Source organism: Melanerpes formicivorus, unplaced genomic scaffold (genome assembly GCF_026170545.1).
Source record: "Melanerpes formicivorus ecotype bairdi unplaced genomic scaffold, bMelFor1.0.p_v2 SCAF_1451, whole genome shotgun sequence".
NCBI lineage: Eukaryota > Metazoa > Chordata > Aves > Piciformes > Picidae > Melanerpes > Melanerpes formicivorus.
In genome coordinates, this window is record NW_027143803.1 from 24,868 (window position 1) to 47,979 (window position 23,112).

Sequence of the window (23,112 nt, forward strand, 5' to 3'; positions counted from 1 at the left end):
TCTCCCCCAGGACCCAGCCTGGCCCAGGAAGCTGTGGGATAGGCAGCAGGAAGCTCACAGCCTCAGATGCAGCCAGAAAGCTTTCACAAACACCACTCCTCCTCCAAGCCAGTTTGGCAGAACCCAGGACAAAACAACCATGCTCAGCTCCAACAAAAACCTCCCTCTGTGCTGGTTCCCACAAGCCAGCCTCTTCAGCCCTTCTGGCCCTGCTAGGGGACAACACAAGATCTGAGAAACAGCACTGAGAGGGTGGGGGACAGCTTGCCTGGCTCCCACCCCCACAGCTAAATGATCCCCCTTGACAAATGTTGGAGAAAGGGAGGAAAAACCCCTCGGGAAGGGAGCAGGGGCACTGCCCCCTGCATTTCCAGATGAGATAAATGCTCCCCCCCATCCCCCTTGGGATAAGCCACCCCAGGGTGCCACGTTCTGCCACCCCCAAACACACTGCCTGAGCCAGGTTGGGTACATCTGGGTGATAAAAGAGACACTGGGAGGGGTTAGGAGAAACCCCTGGGGGTCGGGGCCTCACCTCCCAGCTCAAGCACACACTCACCAGTAGCTGCTGGGCACGGGGTGTGCTCCAGGGTTTGAGGTGCCCAGGGTGGGCTGCACTCACTGCTGAGCTGTGGGGCTCAGTGGCAGCACTGCCAGGCACTCTGGCCTCCCTGGTGCCTGTTGCCATGGGCACTGGGTGCCCAGCGACCAGGTTCTACCTGGGCAACTCCCTGCAGCTGCTGTGGCAACAATGCTCTGGAAGGGCCACCCCAGGCAAGGAAATATCCTCACATGGTGTCCTGGTTCCTGCCCTGGGCAACCTACTGCTCTGGCTGGGCAGCCAGGGGCAGCTGTTGGGCAGCTGTTGAGCAGCTCCCATAGGGTTTGGGTTCAGGTAGTCCTGCAAAGAGAAGGGAGTTGGACTGAAGGAGCCTTCTGGATTCCTTCCAGCTTGAGACATTCAATGATCCTTTGAACTCTCTGCCCTCAGTGGGCACCCCAGTGGCACCCCTGGGCAGCACAACGTACGCTCAGTGCAACCCAGTGCCTCTGCTGGGCAACTGGATCCAGCTCCTGGACAGCTCCTGGTGCCAACAATGGGCAGCCAAGAGCAGCCCTTAGGCATCCAAGTGTCACCCCTGGGCAACCAGGCACCGTCAACAGGCAACCCAGCACAGCCCTTGGGCAACCAAGAGCCACCCACCAGGGAAACCAGTGCTCCTGATGGGCAAAACAATGCCCTCTCTGGGCAAACCAATGCCCTCACTGGGCAATCCAGTGCCAGCAGTGGTGCTCCTGGGCCAGCCCTGTGGCTGAGCAGACCTTGCTCTGCAGGTCCCTGTAGGGAGGTTGCAGTGAGGAGGGTGCAGCCTCTTCTCCTTGGTAGCAAGAAACAAGACCAGAGGAAAGCTGTGCCAGGAGAGGTCCAGGCTGGATATTAGGTGTCCAGAGAAGGCCCACAAGGATGAGCAGAGGGCTGGAGCTGCTCTGCTGTGAGGACAGACTGAAGGAGTTGGGGCTGTTCAATCTGCAGAAGAGAAGGCTCTGAGGTGACCTCATTGTGGCCTTCCAGTATCTGAAGGGGGCTACAGGAAGGCTGGGGAGGGACTGCTCAGGATCTCAGGCAGTGATAGGCCTAGGGGGAATGGAATGAAGCTGGAGGTGGGGAGATTCAGGCTGGAGGTGAGGAGGAAGTTCTTCCCCATGAGAGTGGTGAAGCCCTGGAATGGGTTGTCCAGGGAGGTGGTTGAGGCCCCATCCCTGGAGGTGTTTAAGCCCAGGCTGGATGAGGCTCTGGTCAGGCTGATCTAGTGTGGGGTGTCCCTGCCCATGGCAGGGGGGTTGGAACTAGATGATCCTTGTGGTCCCTTCCAACCCTGAATGATACTGTGATACTAGTGTTTCTCCCCTGAAAGGGTTCTCAAACTTTGGAATGGTCTGCCCAGGGCAGGGCTGGAGTCACCATCCCTGGAGGTGTTCAAGCAGCCTGTGGACCTGGCACCTAGGGACATGGTTTAGGATTGACCCTAAACTGGGTCAAAGGTTGGCCTGGATAAACTTTGAGGTCTCTTCCAACTAGATCTTGTTTGCTGTGGTGCTGAGTGCTCCAGGGTGAGTGCTGGCAGCCCAGGTGAGGAGAGGCACAGCGTCCCCAGGAGCACCACCACAGCGCAGGCTCATGCAGCACCGGCGCATCGCACTCCAGCCACCCAGTGACACCAGGAGAGGAACTACAGCTCCCAGTTCCTTCAGGCTTCAGCAAGAGGAAAGGCACTGAAACAGGAGGGTCTTGTAGCAGTGGTTAGCTCCAGGGAACCCAAGGGGGTGTCTCTCCAACCTTCAGAACGCTCAGCAGGTCAGTGAGGACCTCTGTGTGCCACTTCCTCCAGAGAAGACCTTTCCATTTGCCTCACTTCAGCCCTCCAGCTGAGCTGTGAGGGATGTGGCTGGCTCCTCGATGCTCAGCCTGCTGCATCTGCCTCCTCAAAGCATTTTTCAGCTCCCTCTCATCTCCCCAGCGCTGGCAGCTGTGGCCTGAGTGTGTCCCAAGCTGTTTTGCAGCTCCCGGGGAGCGCGGTGACACCGTGTCCCACCGCCGCTGCTCTCTGTGCACACACGCACGGAGCTGGCCCTCAGCAGGAGCCATGCCAAGGATCTGCCACAAAGAAGAGCTCAGGCTGCTCCCTGCACACAGAGCTCAGCACACTTTGATTTCACTTCAAACACACAGCTTGCCTGAGGAGAATCAACTGAACCCAGCCCAAATCTGCTCTGCTCAGACCCCCCCTGCAGTGCTGGGGCAGCTCTGGAGTGCTCAGCACAGCCAAGGACCTGTTGGATCAGGGGCAGAGGAGGCCACAGCAATGCTGGCAGGGCTGGAAGCCCTCTGCTGTGAGGCCAGGCTGAGAGAGTTGGCCTTGGGCAGCCTAGAGAAGAGAAGGCTCCAGGGAGACCTTCTGCTGGCCTTGCAGTGCTTCAAGGGCTGAGCAGAAAGCTGGGGACAGAGTTTTGAGCAGTGCCTGTGGTGACAGGACAAGGGGAGATGGTTTGAAACTCCAAGAGAGAGATTCAGAGTGGAGAGAAGGAAGAAATGTTTGCCCCTGAGGGTGGTGAGAGCCTGTCCCAGGCTGCCCAGAGAGGTGTGAGCTGCCCCTGGCTGGAAGCATTGCAGGTCAGGTTGTCTGGGGCTGTGAAGAGCCTGCATGGAGGTTGGACTGGATGAGCTTTGAAGGTCCCTTCCAACCCAAACCATTCTGTGACGTAAAAAGCTCAACACACAAGTTGCTCTTCTCTAGCTAGAGCAAATACATTAACTCCAATGCCAGCAAGCCACCTTCTGCCCCTCAGCAGCACACCCCCTCAGAACAGCTCTCTGCTCCTTCACACAATCCCAGCGTGGTAGGGTTGGGAGGGACCTCTGGGGATCACAGTATCACAGTATCACAGTATCACTTAGGTTGGAAAGGACCTCGAGGATCATCGAGTCCAACCTATCAACACAGACCCCATGACTAGACCATGGCACCAAGTGCCACGTCCAATCTCCCCTTGAACGCCTCCAGGGTCGATGACTCAACCACCTCCCTGGGCAACCCGTTCCAATGCCGAATGACTCGCTCGGTGAAGAACTTCCTCCTCACCTCGAGTCTGAACCTCCCCTGGCACAGCTTGAGACTGTGTCCCCTTGTTCTGGTGCTGGTTGCCTGGGAGAAGAGGCCAACTCCCTCCTGGCTACAACCACCTTTCAGGTAGTTGTAGAGGGCAATAAGGTCACCCCTGAGCCTCCTCTTCTCCAGGCTAAGCAACCCCAGCTCCCTCAGCCTCTCCTCATAGGGCTTGTGTTCAAGGCCTCTCCCCAGCCTTGTTGCCCTTCTCTGGACACGCTCAAGTGTTTCAATGTCCTTCTTAAACTGAGGGGCCCAGAACTGGACACAGGACTCAAGGTGCGGCCTAACCAAAGCATAGTACAGGGGCACTATGACCTCCCTGCTCCTGCTGGCCACACTATTCCTAATGCAGGCCAGGATGCCATTGGCCCTCCTGGCCACCTGAGCACACTGCTGGCTCATATTCAGGTGGCTGTCGATCAGCACACCCAGGTCCCTCTCTGTCTGGGAGCTCTCCAGCCACTCCGACCCCAGCCTATAGCTCTGCATGGGATTGCCATAGCCAAAGTGCAGCACTCGGCACTTGGACTTGTTGAAAGCCATCCCATTGGACTCTGCCCATCTGTCCAGTCGGTCGAGGTCCCTCTGCAGAGCCTTTCTACCCTCTAATTGACTAACATCTGCCCCTAACTTTGTGTCATCTGCAAACTTGCTGATGACTGACTCTACCCCTTCATCCAGATCATCAACGAATATGTTGAAGAGGACAGGGCCCAGCACTGATCCCTGGGGGACACCACTGGTGCCTGGCTGCCAGCTGGATGTGGCACCGTTCACTACCACTCTCTGGGCTCAGCCTCCAGCCAGTTCCTAACCCAGCACAGAGTGTAGTGGTCCAAGCCACGGGCTGACAGCTTAGTCAGCAGTTTGCTGTGGGGGACGGTGTCAAAGGCCTTGCTGAAGTCTAGGTAGACCACATCCACAGGCCTCCCCACATCCACCAGGCAGTCACCTGATCATAGAAAGAGATCAGGTTGGAGAGGCAGGATCTGCCCTTCCTGAATCCATGTTGGCTGGACCTGAGCCCTTGGCCATCCTTCAGGTGCGCAGGATCATCCAGTCCAAACCCCCTGCTCCAGCAGGGCACCCACAGCATCTTGCCCAGCAGCACAGTGCCCAGCTGGCCTTGGAAGCTCTCCACACCAGGAGACTCCACAACCTCTCTGGGCAGCCTGCTCCAGGCCTCCAGCACCATTACAACAAACAACTTTCTCCTTCTGTTGAGGTGGAGCCTCCTGGGTTCTAGCTTATAGCCACTGCATTCCTGTGTGGACTACCCTAGGTGATGCTGCTTTGGCAGGGGGGTTGGACTGGATGATCTCTGGAGGTCCCTTCCAACCTCTAACATGCTATGATTCCATGATTATTCCTTGTCCCATTACTGGCTGCCACTGAAAAGAATTTCCTCCTGTTCAGATGGAACCTCCTGGGTTCCAGTCTGTGCCCACTGCCCCTTGTCCTGTCCCTGGGCACCACTGAGCAGAGTCTGGCCCCAGCCTCTTGCCCTCCACCCTTAAGCTATTTGTTAACATTGAGGGGATTCCCTTGCAGCCTCCTCTTCCCCTTGCATGCTCCCAGCCCCCATCCACAGAGGCTCTCACTCCCTGCCCTGCCCAGAGCTAATTTTGTTCAGATGAATCACTGCACTACAAGGGAGGCCACTAATTGTTGTAGGCAACCACAGGGCTTTTGGAGCATTTGCTGCATGAAGCAATGGTAATTAGATAACACTGGAGATGGCCCCAGGCTGCTCTGCCAAGCACACAGGGAAGCACCCTCGAGCACCAGGCCACAGAGGGACAGCAGGAAACGTTCTGCCGAGTCTCAGGTGATAGAAGGAGAGGGAATGGCCTGAAAGTGTGCCAGGGGAGGGTTAGCTTGGAGAGGAGGAGAAATTTCTCTGCTGCAAGAGTGGTCAGGGATTGGAAGAGGCTGCCCAGGGAGGTGGTGGAGTCCCCAGCCCTGGAGGTGTTCCAGAAGTGTGTAGCTGGGAGTTGGGTTACAGCTGGAGGCCTTTTCCAACCCTAGTGCATCCATGAGCCCAGGAAACCTGTGGCCATGGCACTTGGGGACATGGTTTAATGGCCACAGTGGTGTTGGGCTGATGGACTCTGATCTCAGAGGTCTTTTCCAATCCAAACCATTCTGTGATTCTATGACATCAATATGGATGGCTCTGAGCAACCTGCTGTGGTGTGAGGTGTCCCTGCCCATGGCAGGGGGGATGGAACTGGCTGATCCTTGAGGTCCCTTCCAACCCTGACCTTTCTGTGGTTCTGTGATGGAGCTTTGGAGTCTGGAGCAGTTTTTCAAGTGGAGGGTTGGTGATGCACCTAAAAGCTACAAAGGAGAGGAGAATTGACAAGGCTAAACCTGTCAAATTCACAAGCTCATGACCCTGAAGCAAGAAGTTGGACTTGATGATCTTTGAGGTCTCTTCCAACCTTGGTGATACTGTGATACTGTGAAGTTATCATCTGCACCCAGCAAGTAGTCCCTGAGCCTCTCAGGCTCAGGCTCCCCACTATTCACATCCCCCTCCATTTGTTCAAGTGCTCAAAGTGGTCTCCTTCATTGTGATTGCAACCCCAGCAGCAGCAGAGCCACTGCAATTAATAATGACAAAGGTATTAATAAGAATCATAGAATCCATAGGGCTGGAAAAGACCTCAGAGATCATCAAGTCCAACCTATCACCCAACACCTCCTGACTAACTAAACCACGGCTCCAAGTGCCACATCCAATCCCCTCTTGAACCCCTCCAGGGATGGGGACTCCACCACCTCCCTGGGCAGCACATCCCAATGGCCAACAACTCTCTCTGGGAAGAACTTTCTCCTCACCTCCAGCCTAAACTTCCCCAAGCACAGCTTGAGACTGTGTCCTCTTGTTCTGGTGCTGCTTGCCTGGGAGAAGAGACCAACCCCCTCCTGGCTACAACCTCCCTTCAGGTAGTTGTAGAGAGCAAGAAGGTCTCCCCTGAGCCTCCTCTTCTCCAGGCTAAACAATCCCAGCTGACTGCTTCCACTCCCAGCTCTGGTGGACACATCCCCAGCTTTGATGGACACTTAGACCACAGCTTGTCCCCAGGCCTCAACCATTTTAGCTCAGAAGCAACCCAGAAAAGAAGGCTGAAAACATGAGGAGGCTGTTGGAGCAGAGAGGCCAATTCTCAGCACATCAACCCAGGTCTGCTGCTGAGCTGCTGAACTGGAATTTCCAGGGTTGCTCTCAGATACCCAAGGACAAAATCTACTGCCAAAAGCTGTCAGTCTTTCTGTTGCAGCTCCACGTTCTCCCTGGCTATTAATAAAGCTGGAGCATAAGCAGCTCCTTCTGAGAACTCCCAGATCCAGAGCTTTTATACCATCTCTCATGAGTCTGCAGAGGTTCTCAGACTGCATTGGGTTGGAAGGGATCCTCAAAGGTCCTCCTGTCCAACCCCCCTGCTGGGACACTTCCAACCAGAGCAGGTTGCTCAGGGCCCCATCAAGTTTCACCTTCAGTGTCTCCAGGGATGAGGCCTCAACCACCTCCCTGGGCAACCTGTGCCAGTGTCTCACCACCCTCACTGTGCAGAACTTCCTCCTGATGTCCAACCTAACTCTGACCTGCTCCAGTTTCAAACTACTGCCTCTCATCCTATCCCCACAGCCCTTCTGAGCAGTCCCTCCCCAGTCTGCCTGCAGGTCTCCTTCAGATATTGAAATGCAGCTCTAAGGTCTCCCTGGAGCCTTCTCTTCTCCAGGCTGAACAGCTCCAACTCTCAGCCTGTTCCCACAGTAGAGGTTAGGATAGGATAGGATAGGATAGGATAGGATAGGATAGGATAGGATAGGATAGGATAGGATAGGATAGGATAGGATAGGATAGGATAGGATAGCATAGGATAGCATAGGATAGCATAGGATAGGATGGGATGGGATAGAATAGACCAGACCAAGTTGGAAGAGATCTTCAAGATCATCACATCCAACCCATCATCCAGCACCACCTAATAACTAACCCATGGCACCAAGCACCCTATCAAGTCTTTTCCTAAACACCTCCAATGATGGTCACTCCATCACCTCCCTGGGCAGCACATCCCAATGGCCAATCACTATCTCTCTGTGTAGAACTTCTTCCTAACATCCAGTCTAAACCTCCCCTGGCACAGCTTGAGACTGTGTCCTCTTGTTCTGGTTCTGTCTGCCTGGGAGAAGAGACCAGCCCCCATCTGGCTACACCCTCCCTTCAGGGAGTTGTAGAGAACAATGAGGTCTCCCCTGAGCCTCCTCCTCCAGCCCATACCTTCCTCTGGACCCCCTCCACCAGGTCCATGTCTATCTTGTGTTGGGGGTCCCATAGGTGGACACAGCACTGCAGGGGAGGTCTCAGCAGAATAGAGTACCCAGAATATTCCTGTGCCTCCTATCAAGGCTGTACCTGTGCAGAAGGGGTCAGTTGTCTATTCAACAGCAGAATCATTTCCCAAAGTCTCATTTACTCAAGGAGAAGTAAAAACCAGCTGAGCTCTGTGTGCTGTGTCCTGTGCTGTCCTGCTGAAGGCCAAGAGGCTCACAGGCAGCACTTCTGCCCTCTGGCCCAAGGCTTGAGGGATTCAAGCAGGCTTTAAGATGTTTTTAAGGCCAGGCTGGATGTGGTTCTGGGCAACCTGATCTAGTTTGAGGTGTCTCTGCCCATGGCAGGGGGCTTGTAACTGGCTGATCCCTGAGGTCCCTTCCAAGCCTGACAATTCTGTGATTTTATCTATTTATGGGACCAAGGCTGGCTCCCAGGAGCAAGCTCCAAGTGCAGCTGAGCCATAGCCACAGGCATGGTCCTGCAGCAGGCTCCATCTGGCCAGGAAACACATGAGACTTTCCAGGGCTTTCCAGGGTTTCCCATGTTCTGGAGAGAATTATGAGCTGGCCATAAAACCCAGAGGGCCAAGGCCTCTGGAGCTGAAGCCTGGGCTGTTTTGAGGCCAGTGGTAAAAGGTGGTGATGGTCACCACTGAGCCCCTTGCTGCCACACCAGAGGCTGGACACTGCACCTGGAGGAGAGGAAGAGGAGGCTTGGGCAGGTTGGCAAGGAGAAACAATCACCTTTGGACATGGGCAGCCCCTGGAGATCATCTGGCGCTCTGCCTTCTTCTGCCAACAGCACCTTGAAGGCTTTTGTCCTTTTCCCACAGCTGGAGAAGCTCAAGTGTTTGTGCTGGCTCCTCCACAGCCCCACGCAGCACCTGGAAGCGCCAAAGCCCTGCTGGTTGGGCTTCTTAGGAACCCCAGCTCCCCACTGTGCTGCAGGCACCCCTCTGTGCTCTGCAGGTGGGCAGCTGAGCCCCACCAGAGCAAATATCCAGGGAAAAACAAGGAGCAATGCCAAGTGCCAATGTGTGATTAACAGCAACCCATCCGAGTCCCTTCCCTGCTGACCTTACATGGCTACAAAGCTGGAGTCCATCAGCAGGTAGCCTCCTGGTCCTGACTTCTGTCTCTGACTCTGTTTTAAGGTGGGATGACACCTGCCATGTCCATGGGCCTCTGCCAGAGTAAATATGGAAGCATAGAATGGTTTGGGTTGGAAGGGACCTTAAAGATCACCCAGTTCCAACCCCCCTGCCATGGGCAGGGACATCCTCCACACACTCCTCAGAGCAACCTGGGCTGGTGGGAGGTGTCCCTGCCCATGGCAGGGGGGTTGGAACTGGAGGGTTTTGAAGGTCCCTTCCAACCCAAACCATTCTGTGATTACTTTTTTTTAATCTTTCTGCACACAATCCCAGACTGGTTTGGGTTGGGAGGGATCTTAAACCTCATCCAAACTTCCTGCATTCAGCAGGGACATCTGCAGCTAGAGCTGGTTGCTCACAGCCCCACTGTGAAGGGCTGTTCAGTCTGGAGAAGAGAATCAGAGAATCAGAGAATAAACAAGGTTGGGAAAGACCTCAGAGATCATCAAGTCCAACCTGTCTCCCAACACCTCATGACTAACTGAACCATGGCTCCAAGTGCCACATCCAATCCCCTCTTGAACACCTCCAGGGATGGGGACTCCACCACCTCCCTGGGCAGCACATCCCAATGGCCAATTACTCTCTCTGTGAAGAGCTTCCTGCTCACCTCCAGCCTGAACTGAATCATAGAAAGGATTGAGTTGGGAGGATCCTTAAAGACTGTCTAGTTCCAACTCCCCTGCCATGGGCAGAGACACCTTCCACTAGACCAGAGCCCCATCCAGCCTGCCTGTGAACACTTCCAGGGGCAGGGCATCTACCACCTTTGGCCAATTACTCTTTCTGGGAAGAACTTTCTCCTCACCTCCAGCCTAAACCTCCCCTGGCACAGCTTGAGACTGTGTCCTCTTGTTCTGCTGCTGGGTGTCTGGGAGAAGAGACCAACCCCCACCTGGCTACAACCTCCCTTCAGGGAGTTGGAGAGAGCAAGAAGGTCTCCCCTGAGCCTCCTCTTCTCCAGGCTAAGCAACCCCAGCTCCCTCAGCCTCTCCTCACAGGGCTGTGCTCCAGACCCCTCCCCAGCCTCCTTGCCCTTCTCTGGACACCTTCCAGCATCTCAACATCTTTCCTAAACTGAGGGTCCCAGAACTGGACACAGGACTCAAGGTGTGGCCCAACCAACGCTGAGTACAGGAGCAGAATGAGCTCCCTGCTCCTGCTGGCCACACTCTTCCTTGATGCAGGCCAGGATGCCATTGGCCTTCTTGGCCACCTGGGCACACTGCTGGCTCCTGTTCAGCCAGCTGTCAATCAGTGCCCCCACAGAGCTGTGTTTCAATATCTGAAAGGAACCTAGAGGCAGGCTGGGGAGGGACTGTTCAAAAGGGTCTGTGGGGATAGGATGAGAGGCAGTGGTTTGAAAGTGGAGCAGGGGAGGTCTAGGTTAGACACCAGGAGGAAGTTCTGCTCAGTGAGGGCAGGGAAAGACTGGATCAGGTTGCCCAGGGATGTGGCTGAGACCCCAGCCCTGGAGACATTCAAAACTAGACTTGCAGTGGTCCTGGGCAGCCTGCTGTAGCTGGAAGTGTCCCTGCTGCCTGCAGGAGGTTGGATGAGGTGATCTTTGAGGGCACCTTAGAACCTGATGCAATCTGTGCACACCTACCTTTGAAGTTGTGGTTTTCAAAGATAACAAGCATGGAAAACTGCCTCTAGACTAAGGGGACCTTCACCTCCTGAGATGAGGCTCCTAACAGAGAGAGAAACCAATAAAGAGAGCAAAAAGTAGCCTCACTCCCTGCCCAGAGCAGTGTTTGATTGAGCTCTCCAAACAATAAATGTGGCCTGAATAAATCATGACAAATCCCTCCTTGAGCTCTGGGGATGAGTCACAACCACCAAACCACAGCTGCCCAGGGCAGGCTGCTCTGCACAGCCACAAGGTTAAGACACAGCTAACTCCTCTGCTCACAGCAGCCATGACCTCAGAAGATTTACTGGTGGTGTTCTCAGCACTGCCCAAGGAACTTCCAGTATCTGAAGTGGGCTCCAAGGAAGCTGGGGAGGGACTTTTGAGGGTGTCAGGGAGTGATAGGACTGGGGGGGATGGAGCAGAACTAGAAATGGGTAGATTGAGATTGGATGTGAGGAAAAAGTTGTTCCTCATGAGGGTGGTGAGAGCCTGGCAGAGGTTGCCCAGGGAGGTGGTGGAAGCCTCCTGCCTGGAGGTGTTTGCAGCCAGGCTGGAGGTGGCTGTGAGCAACCTGCTGTAGTGTGAGGTGTCCCTGGCCATGGCAGGGGGGTTGGAAGTGGCTGAGCCTTGAGGTCCCTTCCAACCCTGACAATTCCATGATTATATGAAATAGAACACAGGGATTTGAGGGGGGAGAGTTCCTGTAAGCTTGTGGTGGAAGTCTGGATTTGCTCTTTCTATTGGCCTCACATTGGGTCGGAGCAGCTCTGCTCTGAGGACAGGCTGAGGGAGCTGGGGCTGTTCAGCCTGGAGAAGAGAAGGCTCCAGGGAGACCTAATAGCAGCCTGCCAGTACCTTCAGGGAGCTAGAGGAAGGATGGGGACAGTCTGTTCACTAGGGCCTGCAGTGACAGGGCAAGGGGCTGTGGCTTCAAACTGGAGCAGAGCATATTTCTATTGGATATCAGGAAGAAGTTCTTCACTGTGAGGGTGGTGGAACACTGGCACAGGTTGCTCAGGGAGGTGGCTGAAGCCCCTTTCCTGGAGATATTGCAGGTGAGGCTGGACAGGGCTCTGGGCAACCTGATCTATCTGGGGCTGTCCCTGCTGACTGCAGCCAGGTTGGACTGGATGAGCTTTGGAGGTCTCTTCCAGCCTGGACCATTCTCTGATCCTGTGAAAGCCCTCAAAGGGCTTCTTGTCCAACCCCCCTGCAAGCAGGGATGTCCCCAACTAGATCAGGTTGCTCAGAGCCCCATCAAAGCCTGACCTTGAATGTCTCCAGGGATGGGGCCTCCAACACCTCCCTGGGCGACCTCTTTCAGTGTTCCACCACCCTCATAGCACAGATCTTCTTCCTATTCTCCAATCACCAGGAAATCCAACTCTGTGAGGATGGTGTGCTCTAAACTGCAGCCAACAAGCAAAGGGCTTGCTCACACCTTAATCCTCATGGAATCCCAGCACGGGGTAGGGGGGGTTGGAAGGGACCTCTGGAGACCATCCAGTCCAACGCCCCTGCTCCAGCAGGGCACCCACAGCAGCTTGCCCAGGAGCACAGTGCCCAGCTGGGCTTGGAAGCTCTCCACACCAGGAGACTCCACAACCTCTCTGGGCAGCCTGCTGCAGGGGCACCCACAGCAGCTTGCCCAGGATTGTGTCCAGAAGAAGACAATCAACTACACAAGCAATTAGGGGCACTAGTAAGTAGGAGACAGTCCAATGCACACCTGCTGATTCCCAGTCATAGAACAAGTCTAGACATTGGCATGCAAAGAGATGAGCACATCCCCAGAGCAGAGCCAACCTAGTCTCTCCTCTCCTCTCCTCTCCTCTCCTCTCCTCTCCTCTCCTCTCCTCTCCTCTCCTCTCCTCTCCTCTCCTCTCCTCTCCTCTCCTCTCCTCTCCTCTCCTCTCCTCTCCTCTCCTCTCCTCTCCTCTCCTCTCCTCTCCTCTCCTCTCCTCTCCTCTCCTCTCCTCTCCTCTCCTCTCCTCTCCTCTCCTCTCCTCTCCTCTCCTCTCCTCTCCTCTCCTCTCCTCTCCTCTCCTCTCCTCTCCTCTCCTCTCCTCTCCTCTCCTCTCCTCTCCTCTCCTCTCCTCTCCTCTCCTCTCCTCTCCTCTCCTCTCCTCTCCTCTCCTCTCCTCTCCTCTCCTCTCCTCTCCTCTCCTCTCCTCTCCTCTCCTCTCCTCTCCTCTCCTCTCCTCTCCTCTCCTCTCCTCTCCTCTCCTCTCCTCTCCTCTCCTCTCTCCTCTCCTCTCCTCTCCTCTCCTCTCCTCTCCTCTCCTCCCTTCTTCTCTCTCCTCTCCTACCCTACTCCTATTCTATTCTATTCTATTCTATTCTATTCTATTCTATTCTATTCTATTCTATTCTATTCTATTCTATTCTATTCTATTCTATTCTATTCTATTCTATTCTATTCTGATGTGCAGAGCACCACACCCCATTGCCAGCACCCTGGAGCCTGCCAGGAGGGCTGAGTGGAGCTTTCTTCTTCTGATCAAGTTCACACAAGGTGACACTTTGGGGTGCCCTCCTTTGGCTCACAGAAAATACCTCAAGAAACCATCCTCAGCTGCTTTTTCTTTCTGTGTCCCACCTTGCTGTAACCTTTGATACCTCAATGGTGAACCAACCACCCCCAAAGGCTGGCTTTTGGACTTTTGACAAGGGCTGGGAGTGACAGAATGAGAGGGCATGGACTGAAGCTTGTAGAGGGCAGATTTAGACTGGAGATGAGGAAGAAATTCTTTTTCATGAGGGTGGTGAGACACTGGCACAGGTTGCCCAGGGAGGTCATGGATTTCCTCTCCCTGGAGGTGTTCAAGGCCAGGCTGGATGTGGCTGTGAGCAACCTGCTGTAGTGTGAGGTGTCCCTGCCCATGGCAGGTTGGTTGGAACTGGATCATCTTTAAGGCCCCTTCCATCCCAACCTATTGTGTGAGGGTGTGACCTGAGGCCAGGTTGGATGAGGTGTCCCTGCCCATGGCAGGTTGGTTGGAACTGGCTGAGCTTTAAGGCCCCTTCCATCCCAACCCATTGTGTGAGGGTGTGACCTGAGGCCAGGTTGGATGAGGTGTCCCTGCCCATGACAGGTTGGTTGGAACTGGCTGAGCTTTAAGGCCCCTTCCATCCCAACCTATTGTGTGAGGCTATGACCTGAGGCCAGGTTGGATGAGCTGTCCCTGCCCATGACAAGTTGGTTGGAACTGGCTGAGCTTTAAGGCCCCTTCCATCCCAACCTATTGTGTGAGGCTGTGACCCGAGGTGTGCAGGGCAGCAGGAGGAGGCTGGGGCAGCCGATGGCACAGAGCTGCCTTTGTGCTTAGCTGGAGTGAGTTATTGGGGGCCTCCCCATGCTCATACACACTCCCCCAGCCCTGAGCCAGATGTGAAAGCAATTAGCATGAGGGGAAGACTCTCCTCAAGCCTGTGGGGCTTTTTATAGGTTAGTGTTTATTTTTGGACCTGCTTTCTGGAGGTGAATTTTGGCAGGCCGCTCAAGGGCTGGTTTATGTCAGGGCTGGCTATTGTTTAAAGGGTTTTATTGCTCTGGCAAGGGCTTGGGGGTGGAAAGAGGAGGGGAGAAGGACTGTTTGGGTTTGGGGTTTTGGTGGGTTTTTTTACCTCTGTCATTATGTTCAGGCTCCTCTTTCAGACAGCCAAAGGATGACAACGTCTGCAGAGCTGATAGGATCAACCTCAGCTTCTGCCTCCTCAGGAAATAGCAAGGCTGAAGGCAGTCCTGGTGTGGAAGTGCCCAGAATGCCTGTCTGGAAATAAAAATAAAATCAGCTCTCATGGAAACTGCTTTTTAAAAGAAAGAGGGAGGGGGGGAAAAAAAATGACCTAAAATATCTCTTGCTCCTCACTCTTCAGCTCCCCATGCAGCCCTGCCGTGGGGCTCCGTTCCATGACCACCTGATCCTCTTCCCCATGGCAGTAAAGCCTTGTGGAAGAGTGGGATCTGCCCTGGCATTGTCCCCTGGCATGGATCCTTGCTCATCTTTTCACAGAGTCCCAGCATGGAGGGGGGTGGAAGGGACCTCTGGAGATCATCTGCTCCAATCCTCCTGTTAAAGCGAGTTCTCTCAGAGCAGCTTGCCCAGGATCACAATGGCCAGGCAGGCTTGGAAGCTCTCCAGAGGAGACACCACAGCCTCTCTGGGCACCTGCTCCAGCACTCTGGCACCCTCACAAGTCCAACCATTAAGCCAACACTGCCAAGTCCACCACTAAACCACAGCCCTCAGCACCACATCTCCATAGCTTTGAATCTCCTCCAGGGATGGGGACTCCACCATTGCCCTGGGCAGCCTGGGCCAGGCCTTGGCAGCCCTTTGGGGGAAGGGTTCTACTTAATGTCCAATGTAAACCTCCCTAGGTACAACTTGAGGCCATTGCCTCTTGTTCTGTCAATGTTACAAGGGAGAAGAGCCCAACCCCCCACCTCCCTGCAACCTCCTTTCAGGGGGCTGTAGAGAGCAATGAGGTCTCCCCTCACCTTCCTCCAGTCTAGGCAATCCAGGTTCCCTCAGCTGCTCCTCCCCAGCCCTGTTCTCCAGACCCTTCCCCAGCTTCATTGCCCTTCTCTGGACCTGCTTCAACCCCTCAATCTCCTACTTGGAGTGAGTAGAAGGCCAGCCCAGCATTCAAGGTGTGGCCTCACCAGTGCCCAGTACAGGGGCAGGATCCCTGCCCTGGCCACACTGTTGTTAAGGGAAGGGACCTCTGAAGCTCGTCTACACCAAATATCCCCCCTGAAGTCTCTCCCCAGCTTTCTCATCAGCCACTTTAAGTCCTGGAGGATGTTTCCTTTGGCTTTCACACCAAAGCCAAAGCAGGACACTAAAGATGGTGTGGGCTGAGGTTGGATCCCCTCCCAGTGCAGCCTGCGATGCTCAGGGTCCTGGCTGGTTTTGGTCAGCATCACTTTGTGGGCCTGGAGGATTCCAGAGGAGATTTACTACTTCAAAACAAAGGGAACTCACTGCCATGTACAGCTGGCAAGTCATCAGGTTCATTACTTGACACCAAGTTGGGGGCAGGTGTTGATCTGTTAGAGGCTAGAAGAGCTCTCCAGAGGGACTTAGCAAGGCTGCACAGATGGGCAGAGGCCAACAGGATGGCATTCAACAAGTCCAAGTGCCAGGTGCTGCACTTTGGCCACAACAACCCCAGGCAGAGCTACAGGCTGGGGACAGAGTGGCTGAGAGCAGCCAGGCAGAGAGGGACCTGGGGGTACTGGTTGACAGCAGCTGAACAGGAGCCAGCAGTGTGCCCAGGTGGCCAAGAAGGCCAATGGCATCCTGGCCTGCATCAGGAACAGTGTGGCCAGCAGGAGCAGGGAAGTCATTGTGCCCTGTGCTCAGCACTGGTTAGGCCACACCTTGAGTCCTGTGTCCAGTTGTGGGCTCCTCAGTTTAGGAAAGATGTTGAGCTGCTGGAAGGTGTCCAGAGAAGGGCAATGAGGCTGAGGAGGGGTCTGGAGCACAGCCCTGTGAGGAGAGGCTGAGGGAGCTGGGGTTGCTTAGCCTGGAGAAGAGGAGGCTCAGGGGAGACCTTCTTGCTCTCTCCAACTCCCTGAAGGGAGGTTGTAGCCAGGTGGGGGTTGGTCTCTTCTCCCAGGCAAAGCAGCACCAGAACAAGAGGACACAGTCTCAAGCTGTGCCAGGGGAGGTTTAGGCTGGAGGTTAGGAGGAAGTTCTACACAGAGAGAGTGATTTGCCATTGGGATGTGCTGCCCAGGGAGGTGGTGGAGTCCCCATCCCTGGAGGTGTTCAAGAGGGGATTTGATGTGGCACTTGGAGCCATGGTTTAGTTGTCAAGAGGTGTTGGGTGACAGGTTGGACCTGATGATCTCTGAGGTCTTTTCCAACCTTATTGATTCTTTGATTCTGTGATTTGGGAGATAATTCTTTTGTTCCTAGAAGGGGTAGACCAAATCTCCTCCTGAACTCCCTTTTCTCCTACCCTTTGCAAGTGTCTCTCCTTGCCCATCTGTCCCTCCCCCACAACAAGGCAGCAAGAGGAGTGTTTGTTTTCTGCCATGCCTTGCCACAGACCTTTGGAACCGTCAGGAAGATTTCATTACATAAATATTTTGCCTCATTCTTTGTCTCATGTTGCATGGCTTTGGTTTTCTTTTTGCCCTTGGGAGGCTCTGATCCACTTAGCCAGATGGAGCCCAGGGTGCCTGTGAAAGAGAATGGGAAAGCAGGGTGGAGCCAGAGGGTTTCCTGCCCTGCAAGTGGCTCACAGCCCCAACCAACCTGAGCTGCAATGCTTCCAGCCAGGGGGCAGCTCACACCTCCCTGGGCAGCCTGGGACAGGCTCTCACCACCCTCAGTGTCAAACATTTCTTCCTTCTCTCCACTCTGAATCTCCCTCCTTGAGTTCCAAGCCATCTCCCCCTTGTCCTGTCACCACAGGCCCTGCTCAAAACTCTGTCCCCAGCTTTCTGCTCAGCCCTTGAGGCACTGCAAGGCCACCAGAAGGTCTCCCTGGAGCCTTCTCTTCTCCAGGCTGCCCAAGGCCAACTCTCTCAGCCTGGCCTCACAGCAGAGGGCTTCCAGCCCTGCCAGCATTGCTGTGGCCTCCTCTGGCCCTGCTCCAACAGGTCCCTGTCTGTGCTGAGGGCTCCAGAGCTGCCCCAGCACTGCAGGGGGGGTCTGAGCAGAGCAGGGCATATTTGGGCTGGATTCAGTTGATTGTCCTCAGGCAAGCTGTGTGTTTAAAGTGAAATCAAAGTGTGCTGAGCTCTGTGTGCAGGGAGCAGCCTGAGCTCTTCTTTGTGGCAGATCCTTGGCATGGGCTCCTGCTGAGGGCCAGCTCCAGCAGGGGGGTGCTGAGCAGAGCACAGCAGAGGGGCAGTATCCCCTCCCTGCCCCTGCTGCCCATGCTTACAATCCCAGACTGGTTTGGGTTGGAAGGGACATGGTAAAGCTCAACCAGTCCACCCCCCTGAAGGCAGCAGGGACATCTGCAGCCAGGGCAGGTTGCTCACAGCCCCAAACATCCTGACCTGCAATGCTTCCAGCCAGGGGGCTTTTACCACCTCTCTGGGCAACCTGGGACAGGGCTTCATCACCCTGAGGGTCAAGCATTTTCTTCCTTCTCTCCAGCCTGAATCTCTCTTCATATTCTCAGCTTCAGATCACCCTTGCCAGCAGCACCCTGAGCAAGGACTGTCCCCAAAGGGGGCCACGAACGAGACCTTGGCATCCACACGGGGCTGCAGCCCCAGGACCCACAGCTGAAGCTGGAGCTCCTCTGCTGACCAGCACACACAGGGGCACATTTGAAGCCCCATCTCAGCAGAATGCTTTTTTTTTCCCCCTCCCTTATCTCTGCAGAGGGTTTATTCCTCGATGTGCAAGCAGCAGGAAGGAGGCATCTGGGGCTGGACCAACCCTTCCTGCAGCAGCAGTTTTGGCAGGAGCCCAGCTCCTTGCCTTGATATTTTTTGTTCTCCCCCCCTCACAAACAAGCACCAAAGGGATTCAGGTTTGCAGCTTGGTGGGGCTCACATTTTCCCACCTTCTTATTTTTCCCTCCTCCAGGGCAGGAGATCCAGCTCCTGGGAGCCTTGCAGGGTTTCGTGCAAGCTATCTTTTAGATGTAGGGGGTTGTGGTTTTGTTCCACCCACCTGGAGTTTTATTTGAGAAGGGCCCAAAATACAGCCTGAGTAACTGGCCAGCCCAGAGGGTTTTGCCTGGGTTTAGGCCAACATTCTCCAAACCTACCTGAAGACATAAATCAGCTGAGTTGTGAGGCTGGGCTCCAGAAGCAGAGGCAGCTCGTTCGTTTCCTTATACCTTAAATACCACCGTGGCAGGGAGGGGTTCTGCCCCCAAATCATCTTGCTCTGTCCACTGAGTGCCAAGGGACTCTGCACAACCAGCTCACCTGGAGATACAAGCCCTGAACATAGAACCATGGAATTGTCAGGGTTGGAAGGGACCTCAAGGCTCAGCCAGTTCCAACTCCCCTGCCATGGCCAGGGACACCTCACACTGCAGCAGGTTGCTCACAGCCACATCCAGCCTGGCTGCAAACACCTCCAGGCAGGAGGCTTCCACCACCTCCATGGGCAACCTGTACCAGGCTCTCACCACCCTCATGGAGAACAACTTCTTCCTCACATCCAATCTCAATCTCTCCACTTCTAGTTTTGCTCCATTCCCCCCAGTCCTATCCCTCCCTGACACCCTCAAAAGTCCCTCCCCCAGCTTTCTTGGAGCCCCCTGCAGATCCTAGAAGGCCACAACTAGGTCTCCTTGGAGCCTTCTCTTCTCCAGACTGAACAACCCCAACTCTCTCAGTCTGTCCTCACAGCAGAGCAGCTCCAGCCCTCTGCTCATCCTTGTGGCCCTTCTCTGGACACCTTCCAGCACCTCCAGAGCCTTCCTGTAATAGAGGCTCCAGAACTGGACCCAGAGCTCCAGCTGTGGTCCCAGCAGAGTGAAGCAGAGGGGGAGAAAAACTGATGACAACCCTCCCCCAGGAACAAGGCAACCCCCTATATGTCAGTTTAAAACTAAAAGAGGAGAGAGATTCAGAGTGGAGAGAAAGAAGAAATGTTTGACACTGAGGCTGCCCAGAGAGGTGTGAGCTGCCCCATGGCTGGAAGCATTGCAGGTCAGGCTGTTTGGGGCTGTGAGCAACCTGCTCTGGTTGGGGATGTCCCTGCTGGCTGCAGGGGGGGGTGGGCTGGATGAGCTTTGCAGGTCCCTTCCACCCCAAAGCAGTTTGTGATTTTAATTGTGGCCACCAGGCCAAGGGAGCTCTCAGCCTCCCAATGTTTATAACTTGTGAGGTTTAAATTCCACTGCCAGCATTGAATGAAAGGAAATGAGGGCAGAAGGACCTGCCTGTGACCTCAGTTTGTCTTGTCTCATTAGGACTTCCATGGGAATGAGTATTTTTTTCCTTAAAGCCACAATGCCTGGTGTCAGAAAGCTACATGAGGAACTCCTCTCTCACTCCCAGATTCCTCTCTAAACCTCATACTTGCACAGAAAATGCAGCCCAAAGGGGGGAATACCAAAGCCAAAGCTGTTCAGGTGATGCAAACCTCTGTTTCTGGAGAAAAAAGGAGGTGGGAATACAGAGCAGAAAGGCACAGGATGGTTTTGGTCAGAAGAGACCTTCAAGATCATGGAGTCCAACTCCTAAGCCAGCACTGCCAGCTCGCCACCCAAACCATGGCCCTCAGCACCACATCTCTGCAGTGTCAAACCCTCTCCGTGGATGGGGACTCCACCACTGCCCTGGGCAGCCTGGCCCAGGCCTTGACAACCCTTCTGGGGAAGAAATTGTTCCTCATGTCAACCCTTAATCTCCCCTGGTACAACCTGAGGCCACTTCCTCTTGTTCTGCATCTTGTTCATTCAGAGAAGGTATCGACCTCCACCTCACTCCAGCCTCCCTTCAGGGAGCTGTAGAGAGCAATGAGGTCTCCCCTCAGCCTCCCTTTCCCCAGGCTGAACAACCCCAGTTCCCTCAGAAGTTCTCCAGACCCTTCTCCTTGTGCTCTGGACCCTTCACCAGCTTTGTTGCCCTTCTGTGGCCCCACTTAAGCCACTAAGGTTGGAAGAGACTTCAAAGATCACCGAGTCCAACCTGGCACCACAGAACTCATGACTAGACCATGGCTCCAAGTGCCACATCCAATCCCCTCTTGAACACCTCCAGGGATGGGGACTCCACCACCTCCCCCGGGCAGCACATCCCAATGGCTAACAACTCTCTCAGTGAAGAACCTGCTCCTCACCAAGTCCATCCATCTAATCTCTTGTTGAGTCTCCTGGGGCCTGGAATGCTCCAGAACTACACATTTTGAACTGAAATAGACAGGAATCAAGAGACCTCCCTACCCCACCCCCACACCCCACCCCCCCCCCCCAAAAAAGCCTCCCTGGTAGCACCTGATCAGAGGATAACTCACAGTAGAAGGCACTTCAGAGGGTTATGATGTCCAACCTCACTTTTCCCATGGGATCCCTTTGCTTCTCTGCCAGGACACACCAAGCAAGGCTGGGACATCCTCTCCAGGCTGCAGCACTGCAGGGCTGGACTTGCCTTGGCTCTGATGGCAGCAGGGTGGAGGATGCTGAGGCACATCCAGGACAGCTGAGAGGTCTCTGAGGAACAGCTCCATCAGTCTAAAGGGCTGGTGAGCCACTCTGGTCCCCATCCAAGGGGCTTCCAGCATCTTTAAGCCACCTCAAGCCTGGTAGCACCTGATCAGAGGATAACTCACACTTCAGAAGATCATGATGTCCAACCCCACTTTTCCCCTGGGATCCCCTTGCTTCTCTGCCAGGACACACCAAGCAAGGCTGGGACATCCTCTCCTTGCTCCAGGCTGCATCACTGCAGTGCTGGACTTTCCTTGGCTCTGATGGCAGCAGGGTGGAGGATGCTGAGGCACATCCAGGACAGCTGAGAGGTCTCTGAGGAACAGCTCCATCAGTCTAAAGGGCTGGTGAGCCACTCTGGTCCCTTCCCAAGGGGTCAGCAGCAGCTCCAAGCCACTCCAGTGAGGTTGGATGCTCCAGGGGCGATCATCCCATGGTCAGAGCTGAGCTCCAGGCTGCTGATTGCAGCCTGGCTATTTAGGGAAGCACTGCTGCTTTCCCCAGACCCTTTTTCCTCCCACCAGCATCCTGCCCCAGGATGGGCTATTCTTAGAGACATCTATTTTAGGTTGGAATGCTGGAATTAAGATCCTTCCTGCCTTTTAAAGAAAGCATGCCCCCAAAGCAAGTGAGGTTCCCAAAGCTTCACCCCAGCTTGCAGGCCCTGCTCTGGCTGCTGAGCAAAGCAGATCACTTTGGGAGCTCCACCATTCAGTGGGGGCTGTGATGTGTCCCCACAGCCCCAGCAGCAGAACCACACCTCCTGGGGGCTCTGGGAATCAGAGAATCATTTTGCTTGGAAGAGGTGGGGGGATATTTCCTTTCCATGGGCCAAGGAGCTGCCCCAGGCTTCCTTTGTCCCCTCCTTCTTGGCAGCATTTTTCTGTATCAGCTCTGAATGGATTCAGGAAAATATTTCCCAGCCAAAGGTTTGGGGGTTGGGTTTGGGTTTGTTTCTGACAGAAAAGGGCTTTTCACAGAGTCACAGAAGGATGCAGGTTGGGAAAGCCCCTCAGGGTCACCAAGTCCAACCCAGAACCCTACTGTACAAGGGTCACCCCTAAACCATAGCCCCAAGCACCACACCCAAACCACATCCAGGGCTGGTGTCTCCACCACCTCCCTGGGCAGCACATTCCAACCCCTGACCGCTCCTGTAGTGATATTTCACCCCCCTAATATCCAGTCTAAAGCTAACCAGTGGCAGCTTCAGGCCATTCCCTCTTGTTCCACCACTAATTACCTGTGAGAAGAGAGCAGCACCAGCCTCTCCACAGCCTCCTTTCAGCCAGCTATAGAGAGCAATGAGGTCTCCCCTCAGCCTCCTCTGTTTCAAACTAAAGAGCATGGGCCCCATGCTCTCTAACACCTTTATTGATGGTCTGGATGAGGGCATTGAGTCCATCAGCAGTAAGTTTGCAGATGACAGCAAGCTGGGGGCAGGAGTTGATCTGCTGGAGGGTTGAGAGGCTCTGCAGAGGGACCTCAACAGGCTGGACAGATGGGCAGAGGCCAAGGGCAGGAGATTGAACACATCCAAGTGCCAGGTTCTGCACATTGGCCACAGCAACCCCAGGCAGTGCTACAGGCTGGGGTCAGAGTGGCTGAGAGCAGCCAGGCAGAGAGGGACCTGGGGGTGCTGGTTGATGGTAGGCTGGACATGAGCCTGCAGTGTGCCCAGGCAGCCAAGAAGGCCAATGGCATCCTGGCCTGCATCAGGAGCAGTGTGGCCAGCAGGAGCAGGGAGGTCATTCTGCCCCTGGACACTGCACTGGTTAGGCCACACCTTGAGTCCTGTGTCCAGTTCTGGGCTACTCAGTTTAGGGAAGATGTGGAGTTGCTGGAAGGTGTCCAGAGAAGGGCAACAAAGCTGGGGAGGGGTCTGGAGCACAGCCCTGTGAGGAGAGGCTGAGGGAGCTGGGGTTGCTTAGCCTGGAGAAGAGGAGGCTCAGGGGAGACCTTCTTGCTCTCTCCAACTCCCTGAAGGGAGGGTTGTAGCCAGGTGGGGGTTGGTCTCTTCTGCCAGGCAAGCAGCACCAGAACAAGAGGACACAGTCTTCAAGCTGTGCCAGGGGAGGTTTAGGCTGGAGGTTAGGAAGAAGGTCTACAGAGAGAGAGAGATTGGCCCTTGGGATGTGCTGCCCAGGGAGGTGGTGGAGTCCTC

General features: G+C 54.8%; 1 protein-coding gene across 1 annotated transcript in view; it reads right to left on the reverse strand.

Moving 5' to 3' along the window:
- The window catches only part of TEKT3 (tektin 3), a 36,123-nt gene extending 15,333 nt beyond the window's left edge, over nucleotides 1-20,790 (reverse strand). The window contains exons 1-3 of the mRNA XM_068171061.1: nucleotides 20,756-20,790; nucleotides 16,871-17,001; nucleotides 14,433-14,578 (exon numbers count right to left, since the gene is read on the reverse strand). The gene's annotated coding sequence lies outside the window, so the exon portion shown is untranslated. The remainder of the gene's footprint in view (nucleotides 1-14,432; nucleotides 14,579-16,870; nucleotides 17,002-20,755) is intronic.
- Between the last annotated feature and the right edge of the window lie 2,322 nt (nucleotides 20,791-23,112).